The following is a 16,146-nucleotide window of genomic DNA, read 5'->3' as shown; positions in this document are numbered from 1 at the left end:
AAATTGGTTTAGAAATATCTAAAAAGGATATTGGAATGATTTCTAGATGGAAATTTAAATCAGCTGATTGGGACATATTTCAAGAAAAAAAGTGAAGTCAAAGTCAAAGTCACCTTTATTTATATAGCGCTTTGAACAAAATACATTGCGTCAAAGCAACTGAACAACATTCATTAGGAAAACAGTGTCAATAATGCAAAATGATAGTTAAAGGCAGTTCATCATTGGATTCAGTTATGTCATCTCTGTTCAGTTAAATAGTGTCTGTGCATTTATTTGCAATCAAGTCAACGATATCGCTGTAGATGAAGTGTCCCCAACTAAGCAAGCCAGAGGCGACAGCGGCAAGGAACCGAAACTCCATCGGTGAGAGAATGGAGAAAAAAAACGTGGGAGAAACCAGGCTCAGTTGGGGGGCCAGTTCTCCTCTGACCAGACGAAACCAGTAGTTCAATTTCAGGCTGCAGCAAAGTCAGATTGTGCAGAAGAATCATCGGTTTCCTGTGGTCTTGTCCTGGTGATCCTCTGAGACAAGGTCTTTACAGGGGATCTGTATCTGGGGCTCTAGTTGTCCTGGTCTCCGCTGTCTTTCAGGGCAGTAGAGGTCCTTTCTAGGTGCTGATCCACCGTCTGGTCTGGATACGTACTGGATCCGGGTGACTGCAGTGACCCTCTGATCTGGACACAGACTGGATCTGGTGGCCACGGTGACCTCGGAACAAGAGAGAAACAGACAAATATTAGCGTAGATGCCATTCTTCTAATGATGTAGCAAGTACATAGGGTGTTATGGGAAGTGTTTCCGGTTCCGGTTTACCTAATTAATGCAGCCTAAAAATCCTTTAACGAATTTGGATATTAAAAGCATATTAGTATGTTATGTGTATGCCAGGTTAAAGAGATGGGTCTTTAATCTAGATTTAAACTGCAAGAGTGTGTCTGCCTCCCGAACAATGTTAGGTAGGTTATTCCAGAGTTTAGGCGCCAAATAGGAAAAGGATCTGCTGCCCGCAGTTGATTTTTATATTCTAGGTATTATCAAATTGCCTGAGTTTTGAGAACGTAGCGGACGTAGAGGATTATAATGTAAAAGGAGCTCATTCAAATACTGAGGTGCTAAACCATTCAGGGCTTTATAAGTAATAAGCAATATTTTAAAATCTATACGATGTTTGATAGGGAGCCAGTGCAGTGTTGACAGGACCGGGCTAATATGGTCATACTTCCTGGTTCTAGTAAGAACTCTTGCTGCTGCATTTTGGACTAGCTGTAGTTTGTTTACTAAGCGTGCAGAACAACCACCCAATAAAGCATTACAATAATCTATCCTTGAGGTCATAAATGCATGGATTAACATTTCTGCATTCGACATTGAGAGCATAGGCCGTAATTTAGATATATTTTTGAGATGGAAAAATGCAGTTTTACAAATGCTAGAAACGTGGCTTTCTAAGGAAAGATTGCGATCAAATAGCACACCTAGGTTCCTAACTGATGACGAAGAATTGACAGAGCAACCATCAAGTCTTAGACAGTGTTCTAGGTTATTACAAGCGGAGTTTTTAGGTCCTATAATTAACACCTCTGTTTTTTTCATAATTTAGCAGTTAGAAATTACTCGTCATACAGTTTTTTTTATCGACTATGCAATCCATTAGTTTTTCAAATTGGTGTCTTTCACCGGGCTGCGAAGAAATATAGAGCTGAGTATCATCGCATAACAGTGAAAGCTAACACCATGTTTCCTGATGATATCTCCCAAGGGTAACATATAAAGCGTGAAGAGTAGCGGCCCTAGTACTGAGCCTTGAGGTACTCCATACTGCACTTGTGATCGATAGGATACATCTTCATTCACTGCTACGAACTGATGGCGGTCATATAAGTCAAAGTCAAAGTCCAAGTCACCTTTATTTATATAGCGCTTTAAGCAAAGTACATTGCGTCAAAGCAACTGAACAACATTCATTAGGAAAACAGTGTCAATAATGCAAAAATGATTGTTAAAGGCAGTTCATCATTGGATTCAGTTATGTCATCTCTGTTCAGTTAAATAGTGTCTTTGCATTTATTTGCAATCAAGTCAACGATATCGCTGTAGATGAAGTGTCCCCAACTAAGCAAGCCAGAGGCGACAGCGGCAAGGAACCGAAACTCCATCGGTGACAGAATGGAGAAAAAAACCTTGGGAGAAACCAGGCTCAGTTGGGGGGCCAGTTCTCCTCTGACCAGACGAAACCAGTAGTTCAATTCCAGGCTGCAGCAAAGTCAGATTGTGCAGAAGAATCATCTGTTTCCTGTGGTCTTGTCCTGGTGCTCCTCTGAGACAAGGTCTTTACAGGGGATCTGTATCTGGGGCTCTAGTTGTCCTGGTCTCCGCTGTCTTTCAGGGCAGTAGAGGTCCTTCCTAGGTGCTGATCCACCATCTGGTCTGGATACGTACTGGATCCGGGTGACTGCAGTGACCCTCTGATCTGGACACAAGTACGATTTAAACCATGCTAATGCACTTCCATTAAGTCCAACAAAGTGTTCAAGTCTATGCAAAAGAATGTTGTGGTCAATTGTGTCAAACGCAGCACTAAGATCCAATAAAACTAATAGAGAGATACACCCACGATCAGATGATAAGAGCAGATCATTTGTAACTCTAAGGAGAGCAGTCTCAGTACTATGATACGGTCTAAATCCTGACTTGAAATCCTTACATATACCATTTTTCTCTAAGAAGGAATATAATTGTGAGGATACCACCTTTTCTAGTATCTTGGACAGAAAAGGGAGATTCGAGATTGGTCTATAATTAACTAGTTCTTTGGGGTCAAGTTGTGGTTTTTTGATGAGAGGCTTAATAACAGCCAGTTTGAAGGTTTTGGGGACATATCCTAATGACAATGAGGAATTCATAATAGTCAGAAGAGGATCTATGACTTCTGGAAGCACCTCTTTTAGGAGCTTAGATGGTATAGGGTCTAACATACATGTTGTTGGTTTAGATGATTTAACAAGTTTATACAATTCTTCCTCTCCTATGGTAGAGAACGAGTGGAACTGTTCCTCAGGGGGTCTATAGTGCACTGTCTGATGTGATAATGTAGCTGACGGCTGAATGGTTGCAATTTTATCTCTAATAGTATCGATTTTAGAAGTAAAGTAGTTCATAAAGTCATTACTGCTGTGGTGTTGGGAAATGTCAACACTTGTTGAGGCTTTATTTTTCATTAATTTTGCCACTATATTGAATAAATACCTGGGGTTATGTTTGAACAGAATTTAATTAACTTAAGTTGTTTAATAGAAGATGTAGAGCAAAATAACAATAAAATCTGTGAAAGTCTTTGTAAAGTTGCAGAGGAAGTAATAGGAAAAAGTATAGGTAGATTAAAGAAGAAAAATGTACCTTGCTGGACTGTTGAGTGTAGTGGGGTAATTAAAATAAGGAATATATTTTTAAAGAAAGTAAGGAAATCATATTTATTTGATGTTTTTATATTGTATAAAAGAGCACAGGCTATAGTAAGGAAAGTAATACGTGCAGCTAAAAGAAAGTACTGGAAAGAATACTGTGACAAAATAGGTAAAAATATAAACATTAGCGAGATATGGGGAATGATAAGGAAAATGAGGGGAATACACAAATCTAATAGAATTCCAGTTTTGATAAGTGAAAATAATCAAATCATTAGTAATAAAGAAAAGGCTGAGGTGTTGGCAGAAGCATTTGTAAAGGTACATAGCAATAGCAATATTTCAGATAATATGAGGGAATTAAGAGAAAAATGGTAAGAGATAATCAAAAAATGTTAGATAAAAATGAATTAACAGAGGGTACTATGGATGCTGTTTTTACGTTATATGAGCTCAAGCAGGCCTTGGAAGGAGTTACAGTAAACATATGTCACCGGGTAAAGATGAAGTATGTTATGAAATGATTAAACATCTTTCAGATAATGGATTAAATGTTATTTTAAGACTTTATAATGAAATATGGAGGCAAAGGAGACTTCCTAGCTCTTGAAAATTAGGTATAGTGGTGCCAATAGCAAAACCTGGGAAAGATAATACGGTTCCAGCTAATTATAGACCAATAGCGTTAACATCTAACCTGTGTAAAATAATGGAAAGGATGGTTATATCACGTTTATCATATTTTTTGGATACTAGAAAGTTATTATATGCATATCAGAGTGGGTTCGGGAAAGGACGTATTACCATAGATGCAGTAATTTGCTTAGAAAATGAAATCAGGAAAGCTCAAGTAAGAAAAGAAATGGTCCTAGGAGTATTTTTCGATATTGAGAAAGCTTATGACATGGTATGGAAGGAAGGGCTTTTAATTAAATTAGGTCAAATGGGCATTGATGGGAAGTTGTTTAATTGGATTATGGATTTCTTAAAAGAACGGAAAATACAGGTAAGAGTAGGTAAAGAATACTCTGATACCTATGTAATTGATAACGGAACTCCTCAAGGTAGCGTTTGCAGTCCTGTACTTTTTAATATTATGATAAATGGTATATTTGAGGAAATAGGATCAGAAATAGGAAGGTCATTATATGCAGATGATGGAGCCTTATGGGTAAGAGGAAGAAATTTAAGATATTTAGAGAAGAAAATGCAGAAAGCAATAGATACTGTTGAAAGCTGGACTAACCAGTGGGGATTTCAGTAGCAAAAAGTCAAGTAATTTGTTTCTCAAAAAAGAGGAAATCCCCTGAAGTTAAATTAAAGCTAAATGAGCAAACTTTAGAGCAAGTGTCTATTATTAGATATTTGGGAGTATGGATGGACTCAAAGCTAATATTTGGAGCACATATTCAAAAGGTAATCGATAAATGGAAGAAAGGAGTTAATGTGTTGAGATGTTTGGCAGGACTGGACTGGGGTGCCACAAGACACTCACTAAAGAGAGTATATTGTGCATTAATTAGATCATCGATTGATTATGGAAGGATAATTTATGGATCAGCATCAAATACTTTGCTAAAAAATTGATACAATTCAAAGTCAAGCACAGAGGGTTTGCTGTGGAGCTGTTAGAACATCTCCTGTAGCATCACTGCAGGTAGAAATGGGAGAGATGCCCTTGGATTTATGTGAGCTACCGCTAAAACTGGTCTACTGGTCAAATATTAAAGGTCATTTTTTAAACTATCCAGTTAAATATGTTTTAACAAGGTTGCTCGATGTTCGCCCCAGGGGGAGGGGTCATCAATTTCTGGTAGATTGGGAGGGTTATGGTCCTGAGGAGAGATGCTGGATCCCCTCTCGGGACATTCTGGAGTGCTCGCTTATCGACGATGTTTACCACTCCCGTCTTCTAGTGCGCCAGGAGGCGCATCTTGAGGGGGGGGGGGGGAGGTACTGTCATGATCCTGGCTTTCCTTTTCTTTTCATCCCTCTCCTCCCTCTGCTGGTTGTTTTTGTCCTACTCTCACTCTTACCCCTCATTACCGTCAGCTGAATTCCCCTCTCTCATCATCATACCTGTTCGCTATCTGCCTCCTTTGCCTTCACTATATCTAGCTCTCTTTTTCGTGTCTGTGTTGTCGGATTATTGTTTAAACTAAATGCACGGAGCTGAGTGTTACCGTTACTTCATTGTAGTCTTGTCTTGTCCTGTCTAGTGTAGTCCAGCTTATTCAGTGTTTCTTATAGAGCCTCAGTATAGCAGTTGTGTTTACCTCCTCTGTGCTGTACCCAGCGGTCTTCGTAGAGGGTTGCAGAGAACTGCGCTTCTCACCTGTGTTCCTGGTATCCCCGTTCAATTCCTGCCGGCCCGAGACTCAAACTCACAACCCTTCGATTGTGAGTCTGACTCTCTAACCATTAGGCCATGACTTTCCCTTAAAGGGGAAAAGTCAAAAGTCCCTTTTCTCAATGCTTTCTGTGGATCTCCAGATATTTAAAAATATAAAGGATAAACAAAATCAAGTTCCTAAAGGGATAGTAGTACAACAGCATCTTGAGAGTGAATAGTTCCGGTTTTTACAAATATACACAGATGGTTCCAAAGACCCAGTAACTGGAGGAACAGCTGCAGCTATCCCTCTTTCTAAGTATAAAGCTGCAAAAAGAATCACTAACAATATATCTGTATATACTGCAGAGATGGTGGCTATTTTGATAGCATTACAATGGGTTGAAGAAGTTAAACCATCTGCAGTAGTAATTTGCTCGGATTCATTTTCAGTTCTTACTAGTTTAATAAGTGGGAAATCAGATTCAAGACCAGATTTATTAATAGAAGTTTTACAAAATCTATATAGATTGTGTCAATTAAGACTTTCAGCAGTATTTTTATGGGTGCCAGCTCATGTTGGTGTGGAGCCAAACAGGCCCTTAAACACAATGTTATTGATTTAGAAATACCTTTGGGTAAATCTGAAATTTACCCAAAGGTATAAGCTCTTGTTTATTTTTATTTTATTTTTTGAAAGCAACTAATTTATATAAGAGAATATAGAAAGGTAGGGTAGGGGTTTTTTTTCCTCTCCTGTTTACGTCTGATATCACTGCCTCACACTCCATCCCAGTAGGTGGCGGAATATGCACCAATGCTGGTTTGCTAACCGCCATTAAACGTTAAAGAAGAAGAAGAAGAATCACACGAGATCTCAAAACGATAAGTTGTGGGCAATATGGCGGCTTTAATTAGGGCACAGAGTAGAATATTGATTACGTTTTAAGGGAGGCAGGGGTTTTAGGCAGGATTTGATGCATGATGTGTGTGTAGATATTAATGTTAGGGGACAATGTGAGAGATGTGTACGTTTTAGTAGGAAAACGTATTATCTGATCCACACTCCAGGACAGAAGAGGGCGGTAATGCACCAATAAGCTGGATGCCAACCGCCGTTAAACTGGAAAGAAGACGAACATGACAGCTTGCTGTAAGAGACAACGGTGGGTGAGAATATTTTTTTTTCCCGAAATAATTATTTAAATTGAAGTGTATAAGTCATTTCCATACAGTGGTATTGTTTTTGGAGTTAATAATTTATTAAAACTAAGGCGTAAAATAAGCAACATATAAGCAAAAGGTCTAAAGACGCTATCTCCAGGTATCACAGGCTTAATCTAAACCCTCTCTGTGACCTACATAATACAGCATATTTGTGATTTTGCTGTAAACATATAGTTTGTTTGTATGTTTTATAACCACTACCAGTGGAGCTCCATTAAGTACACGACTCAATAGTGGATTTACATATATACTTCTTGAAGACTATTACTAAATGTCTATTTATCATCTGACTGGATAATGTTTGATAAGTATTGTAGATGAGCACATCTAACAGACATGAAACAGGCATCTGACTGATGTGTGTGTGTGTGTGATATTGTGTAGAATTCACTTTTGTCAACACTGCTATAGATAAGTCATGTAAACAAACAAATCTACGTAAAGTAACTAAACATAAGTTATCTATTTTATTTGTCCATTTGCAATTTTGATAATTTAAGGAACATTGGTGTTGGATAAAAAGTAAGTTACATCAGTAACTAACTCAACATGTAAATGCAGTATATCACAGATATATGACAGAGGAGACTGACTCTTGTCTGGATGTTACAGGAACAAATGAGACACACGTGTGTTTATCTGCTGAAGAGAGACTTATGAAGGAATGTTTCCATCAAAGGATTTGTGTAAGTACACTACAAAAATAAATGTAACATTTTAAATCTTAAGTTGTATTTTATTTTAATTAATGTCATTTTAAACAACTATTACACCTCTTTTCTTATTGTTGATTTCTGTGCATTTGCTGCAGATCTTTTGTGGTGGAGCAGGACCTGCAAGGAAAGGTGAAAAAAGGGAAAACCTGAAACAAAAGAATAATGTAATGACTTTTTGTATTGTGTATGTGTATTTTTGTAGGACATGGAAATGTCTGTAGACTGGTGTGTGCACTGAAGATGGAGAAGACCACAGCATCATTCTGGAAATGATCGAGAGTCACAGATGAGATGCTCCCTCACTCCAGCTCTAACTGTCTCATCAGGACCAGATGCTGCTGTGGTGTCTTCATCCTCAGTGACCCCAGAGCCAGTGACAGCATCTAGAGAAAGACCACAAGACACTGAGGATGTGATTTTGGTAAAGTTTGTTCTGCTGGTTACTGTTTAAACAATGAAGGCTGACTTACAGAAGCTTCAAAAGCATCATCAAAAATGTGATGGAGCTTTTATCTGAAGTGATTGACAGTGCTCTTATTACAGGGGCCTACAATCCGCTGATCAACCTGGAGAAGAGAGCCTTGCTCAAGGACACACTTGTGTTCCTGTGGCTCAAGTTGTAGAGCATTGCGTTAGCAGTGCAAGGTTGTGGGTTCGAATACCAGGGAACGAATATTAGGTAAAAACTGTTAGTCTGAATGCACTGTAATTCGCTTTGGATAAATGTAAAATGTATTTATAAATTTGAACCACTTCAGTGGTTTAGCCCACTACAAAAGTAATAATTCAATGCAAGTACATGTAAACTCTGTGTAAATGTTTTTCAGGTAGACGTGCTCATGGGGTGCAGGCACACGAAAGTTTGGAGCAGACACAGCAGCAGTCAGATTGCCCTGCACGTGTTCCCCTGCTCTCGCTTCAAGGTTGTGTGGTTCAGAGAGCCGACATCATGGTCTTCCTCATCCTGTTGCTCAACGACATCCCCATTGAGAAGAGTGAGATTGTGAAGTGCAGCAGCAGAACTGTATCAGCTGTGGTCAGATGGTAAATACATGATTGTTAGAACAATAAGTTTGAATGAAGCTTTGTTTCATGTGTTGTTGACTTGTACATTTATGCATTTATTGTGATGCTAAGTTTTATACAATATTTTAATTATTTAGACATGTTTTTTGTTGTCAGTAAATAAAATATTAATATTTTATCCATTCATGTATTAATTGCTTGACTGAAAATTTATGTATTTACATCGACTGCATTTGTTTAACTAGTATATATTCATGTATAGCTGTCACAAAAGAAAATAAATTTAGCTTATTTTACTAAAATGTAATTTTAAGAAAAATATATATATAATTATTGGTTGGCATTTATCGTTATTATTGCATGTAAGTGTTGGGCTGGGCAAAAGATACAATGAGTCTTGGTACGGACAGAAATTGTAGGTGAGGGGAGTGAATGACCAGTGCTCTCTTCCACATGTGTGTATGTGTGTGCACTTTGATGGGTAAATTCCAAGAGTAGATCACTATACTTGACCACACATCCTTTCCTTTTTGATGTGTCTACTTTGATATGAGGTATACAGCTATACCTCCTATATAGCTATACCAGCTATACCGAGTAAAAGCTCCTACAGGTGAGTGTGTGTGGAAAATGTAATTTAACTTTATGAAAGGTTGGACATTTGAGGGTCTCCCATTGACACTGCTTGATCTTGAGCCGTAGCTTCAGGCTGTTGGGATGGGCTGACCAGTGGGCATCCTTAGCATGGACCTCTCCATGGATGTTTTGTTAGCCTTGTATGGTGTAAACATAGATCCGATTTTATTTTTATTTTTTCCTCCAGTTGAGACAAATACTTACTGGACTCATTGAAAGGGCTGAGGCTGAAGCAAGTTCTCTTAACAAATCAGTTTCTCAATCTCACTGGAATCTCATGACAGGGTCATGAAAGTGCATAATGATTATTGATGTTAACCAGGGTGAAGGATTTCAGAATCAAGGGGGTAGGAGCATATATTTCCATAAGAAAGCAATTTCTAGCTAACCAAAAACAAACCTTATAAAAATGTCTGAGAATAGGTGGCTAAGAGTTGAAAATGGCATTTGTGTGGTTGTCATGAAATGTATCAATGCAAAAAGCCTTAATGGTATACTGACCCTACTATCCTCAGAGTATACTGGTACACAATTCCACCAGTTCCACTAGTGTTCTCTAACCCTCCCCCTTGTGTCTTATAAGCTCAGGCTTCAGTTTCCTGGCAACAGAAAAGCTGAGCATGCACCACCTCACACACAGACAGACACAATAAAGATGATAGCTGTGAGTCGAGGCAAGATAATGAATGTACCTCCATCAAGTTTGTAAACAGCAGGGCTCAATAACCAGAAGATTGACCACTTACAGCAATAAAAAATCTATACACACACACACACACACACATTTATATATTATTTAATGACATTTTAGCATTTATGTGTCTTATGTCTATTAAGATCAGCTCATTCAATCAAACTCTATTTACTTAAAGGGTTAGTTCACCGAAAAAAGAAAATTATGTCATTAATAACTCACCCTCATGTCGTTCAAGTCAATCTTTTGTTCATTATCTGGCTCGGCTCGGTGTTCATCTTCAGTTCTTAATTCATGTACTGTTTGAGTACATGAATTACTCTGGGATATTGGTTTGTTTTAACTCATAGGGAGTGTCAGCCACATTAAAAAAGTTAACAGCTTAAGTCATTTGTGGATTAATGCCTATTGGAGACGAGAACCATTTCAAACGATTCAGTTCGATTTGGTGAACTGGTTCAAGAAGATTAGTTACATCGAGTGATTCGTTCGAGAACCAGCCCACATGGAAAAAAACCTATATAAACATATATGTTTCAATATAGGTTTTGATATAGGTTTTTAATATATGTGACATATATAAAATTGGCTGTTTTCCTATATTATATGTACATATATGTACAGTCGTGGCCAAATGTTTTGAGAATTACATAAATATTGGAAATTGGAAAAGTTGCTGCTTAAGTTTTTATAATTGCAATTTGCATATACTCCAGAATGTTATGAAGAGTGATCAGATGAATTGCATAGTCCTTATTTGCCATGAAAATTAACTTAATCCCAAAAAAAACTTTCCACTGCATTTCATTGCTGTCATTAAAGGACCTGCTGAGATCATTTCAGTAATCGTCTTGTTAACTCAGGTGAGAATGTTGACGGGCACAAGGCTGGAGATCATTGGATGATTGGGTTAGAGATGATTGGGTTAGAATGGCAGACTTGACATGTTAAAAGGAGGGTGATGCTTGAAATCATTGTTCTTCCATTGTTAACCATGGTGACCTGCAAAGAAACGCGTGCAGCCAAAAATAAGACAAAAAACTGAACAGAAAACAAAAATTATCTTTAATATTCTTTGAAGGTCTGTCATGACGCGCCTCATCATCCTCCTCCTCCTCCGGCGCCTCCTCCTCTTCCCCCCTGCACTATCCAATGACATTTGATAGGGTGTCCGAGATTTTTTTTTTTTTTTTCCGGCGCACAAATTTTTTAGTGGATAGGCATTTTCATCCACACGGATCTGGCATTTTGGAAGAGTGAAACTAATGTTTTGAAACCGGGTCCCAGAGTGGATATATTTGAAAACGCCGCCTTTGGGTTTCGTTTGGATGGCGAATCCGTACATTTTCTGAAAATATGACATCAGCCCACGTCTCGCCCCTAGTCAAACACCACTACATCACGTAAAAGCAACAAAAACATGAACAAACACTGAACGATTGTATTTATTATTAACTAACATTAACACGGGTTAATAAATGTATTGTTCCATGTTCGTTTGTGTACCACATGCAAGGTTTATCAGCAAATCCTTCTTCTTCTTCTTCTTCTTTAGGGTTTTATGGCGGTTGGCAACCAACTTAATAGGAGCATTACCGCCACCAACTGGGCTGGAGTGTGGAACAGGTAGATCAGGGGGGTATTCCAGAAAGCAGGGTTAACTTACCGTGAACTAAAACCTGAACTCTCGGTTGATTAACCCCAAACCTTGCTTACTCGAGGTATGTGGTTCCAAAAACTCGTCCGGGAGTAAGTTCATTCAACTCAGAGTATGTTCCTGGTTAAGACTCAAGACATTCTCAACAGAGCGACGAATCGACGAGTCACTATAGAAACGGACGCTAAGAAAAAGCGCGCCATGCTGTTTCTTTCTTCTTCTTTTGTTAATTAGTTGTTTACATGCTTAGAGCATATCGCCACCTAATTGATGGCTGTGCAATCATTTTTATTTTTTTCCATTTAATCTTTAATACTTGAGAATGTGAATTATATTGTTTGTTTTATGCTAATTATACATTAAGTCATATCAGATATGTATTTTGATTTAGAATTTAGACATTATAGAAAAATGCCACTCCATGGAGTGAGATATAACATATAATAAATAAAATATATAAATATATATAAGTTAAACATTACCTTGTCATAGTGTTTTATAATTTATACATACCTCTTAATACATAATTTACAGATAACTCTTATATATGCCAATAAAAGAAATAATCATATTAGAATAATATATTACCTTATTTCTTATATTAGCGCTTCCTCATTAACATACATACACACATATATATATATATATATATATATATATATATATATATATATATATATATATATATATATATATATATATATATATATATATATATATATATATAATAGGCTATATTACATATTCTAATATTATATAATGTTGTGCGGTATCTGAAGGCTCGCTGAAGTGAACTAATCCTGGAACATAACCTGCTCTGGAGCAGGTTATGTTCAGAGAGTGAGTTGCTATGACAACTAACATAACCTGAAAGTTACCTCCGTTTTTGGAACCAAAAGTTGAGGTTATCCATTTACTTACTCTTAAACATAACCGGGTATGTCACATAACCTGCTTTCTGGAATACCCCCCAGATCAAATGAACTAAACAATAATAATAATAAATAATAAATAAATAAATAAATAAATCCTCTTTGCTAGTCCAGTCTCTTTGAGAAACCTAAGAACAAAGTGATATATGTGACTAGATGCCTTACCCAAGATGCCAGATAGACTAAAACTGTTGTGTTTTACTGTGCTTAATGACTGACAAAGGTTTCTTCTTTCTTCCTCATACTGTTTACAATGAAATAAAACGTGCTCTACTGTTTCTGGCTGGCTACAATAATCACAGTTTCCTGTTTGATGCTTACCTATTACTTTAAGTGTATAGTTAAGTCCTGTGTGACCAATTCTCAGACGGGTTATCAGATTCTCATCTTTCCTGTTTCTACCTTCCATTCTTCCTTTGTCCACCTGTTTTTGAATGTTATATAAATGCCTACCCTTTTCATTGTCATCCCAGCATACCTGCCATATTGATTTTACATGATTCTTTATAAGCACCTTAGCCTCATCCTTACTCACAGGGATTTGCAAATCTACTTCTTTATGTTTGAGTGTCATTTTGGCTAACTTGTCCACCTGCTCGTTACCCTCAACACCAGCATGTGCCGGTACCCAAAGAAAATGAGTTGCTATTCCTCCTAACTCTAATTGGAATAATGCTTCGTACACTTCATTGATGAGGTCACCCCTGAACGATTTACCTGACTGTATGCTTTGTAGAACTGAATAACTGTCTGAGATGATAACAGTATTGTGTATTTTCTTTCCTTTAATCCATTCCAGGGCCAGCCAGATCGCTACTAACTCCGTAGTGTACAAAAAAAAAAATGTAACTCTATATAATTCTGTACTACGGTCTTTACTGACATCTCTTTTGGTTTATTTTTTATTTCTAAATGAACTCCCATGTCTACAGAAGGTAATGGGAACATCCATGGCTGAATAGAGGATAATGAAACAACAGGACTTTACTGCAACTGATGTAGCTCTAAACTCTCTGCTTTAGCATCACCTATCCACCCAAAACTTCTGAAGTTGGACTTGTTATGCTCCCAACAGTCATTTAAAATATTCTTAGCCGGATGATCAGCATTTTGCCCTTTAAGGTTAACCCAGTATGTTAACATCAGTTGCTTTTTTCTAATCCTTAGTGGCATTTCACCCACTTCCACCTGCATTGCTGGTACAGGGGATGTTTTAAAAGATCCACTAAAGATCCTCAGAGCCTGAGCTTGCAATATATCCAAGACCTTCACGTTGGACTCTGCTGAAGACATATACACTATGCAACCATAATCAAAGATAGATCTCATAAGTGCCCAGTATATATTAAGCAAAGCTGCTCTGCTTGCTCCCCAGGACTGCCCTGATAAACAGCGGAGAATGTTGACAACCTTTTTACACTTGCTTTCTACCTTATTTATGTGAACTTTCCATGTTAACTTTTCATCAAACCATACCCCTAGAAAACGGATAGCCTTAACTTGCTCAAGAGGATGATCATAAAGTTTTAAACTTAATGGGGTGAATTTACGCCTCCTTGAAAAACAAATTACTTGGGTCTTTGACGCTGATAGTTTAAAACCCCATTCATTTGCCCACTCTTCCACTTTTGTTATTGCTGCTTGCATTTTTGTCTTGATATGTGATATATTACGTCCTTTGGCCCATAATGCTCCATCATCCGCATACAAAGATTTACCTATAACTTGCTTTACATTTGAGAAAACATCATTAATCATGATATTAAACAATAATGGGCTACACACACTACCTTGCGGTGTACCATTCTCTACTGCATATATTTCCGAATACTCTGTACCTACTCTTACCTGTATCTTCCTGTCAAATAAAAAATCCAAAATCCAGTTGTATGCCTTACCTCCTATTCCCATTGACTTTAGCTTAATTAGCAAACCCTCCTTCCAGAGCATGTCATACGCCTTCTCTATATCAAAGAATACTGCAATTACTGTCTCTTTATTGGTTTGTGCTTTCCTAATGTCAGACTCTAGACATAAGACTGAATCCATTGTGTTATGGCCCTCACGGAAACCACTCTGATAAGGAGAAAAAAGACCTTTGCTTTCAATGTAGTATGCTATTCTTTCTGTGACTATTCTCTCCATAACTTTGCCCAGTTGTGACGTTAATGCTATAGGCCTATAACTACAAGGATCAGAGGGTTCTTTCCCAGGCTTAAGAACAGGAACTATTATTGAATGTTTCCATATTGATGGGAGATGCCCAGTATCCCACACTTTGTTAAATAGTCTCAGTACGATTCTTAGTGTATGGTCTGTCATATTTGCTAACATTTTGTAACATACCATGTCTTTCCCTGGAGTAGTCTGTTTAGAAGATATAATGGCTTTCCTCAACTCAAACATAGTAAGAGGCAGATCCAATGGATTCTCTGAACTTTCCTTCCTAACTAAGACATTTGGGTGCTTTCTTAAAATGTTGTTTCTAATTGCCCTAGCCTCTCTAGTCAAGTTTTCTAAACTGTGTACCTTCCTGAATGTTTGTGCTAAAAGTTCAGCTTTTTCCAGATTACTAATGGCTACTATATCACTGTTCAAGACCGGTAACTCATAATTCCTTCTAATCCCTCCCATTTTCCTTATCATGCCCCATACATCAGACCACTTAACAGTCCTTCCTATACTATTACAATATTCCGTCCAAAAATTACGCTTTCTTGCTTTAATTGTTCTCCTAACAGCTGCTTGAGCTCTCTTATATTCTATCAAAGCATATTGAGAATGACACTTTTTAAGATCCTTAAAAGCTTTATTTCTTGCCTTGACTGCTTTACTGCAATCCTTATCCCACCATGGAACATTCTTATTTCTCTTATTTCCTTTAGTTTTAGGTATGGATTCCTCAGCTGACATAATTATTTCATCAACTAATACACTATTCAAATCATTAACGTCTATTTCTTCCACCTCCCGTAACTTAAGGCATCTTACTGCACATAACACTTGAAAACTCTCCCAATTTGCATTTTCCATTTTCCATCTTGGTATTCTTTTAATCTTTTCATGACACACTTCTGATCCTATTTTAGTTAATACGGGATAATGGTCACTACCAATTGTAGTTTCCTTCATTACCTCCCAAGAACTAATACCTGCTAGCATACTAGATATGAATGTCAAATCAATTACAGATTCAGTGTTTCTGATACCATCGTATCTTGTACCTTCCCCACTGTTAATACAAACCAAACATTTACTGTCAATAAATTCTTCAATTATACGACCATTTGAGTATATGTGATCACTGCCCCAAACCAAATGATGTGAATTAAAATCTCAACACCAAACCATACTACTTTGTACTGTCTCTAAAATGTTTTCGAGAATATTTTCATCTAGCTTCCCACAAGGATTATAATAATTCACTATATCTACTGGGCCCCTTTTAGTCCACACCCTAGTCACAATTGACTCATGATTCTTGTTTACCCCAAGAACTTTATAACTCATTCCATTTT

This window comes from Carassius carassius, chromosome 23 (assembly GCF_963082965.1).
Source record: "Carassius carassius chromosome 23, fCarCar2.1, whole genome shotgun sequence".
NCBI lineage: Eukaryota > Metazoa > Chordata > Actinopteri > Cypriniformes > Cyprinidae > Carassius > Carassius carassius.
The sequence above is the reverse complement of the archived record's forward strand: the minus strand, read 5'-3'. Positions refer to the sequence as shown.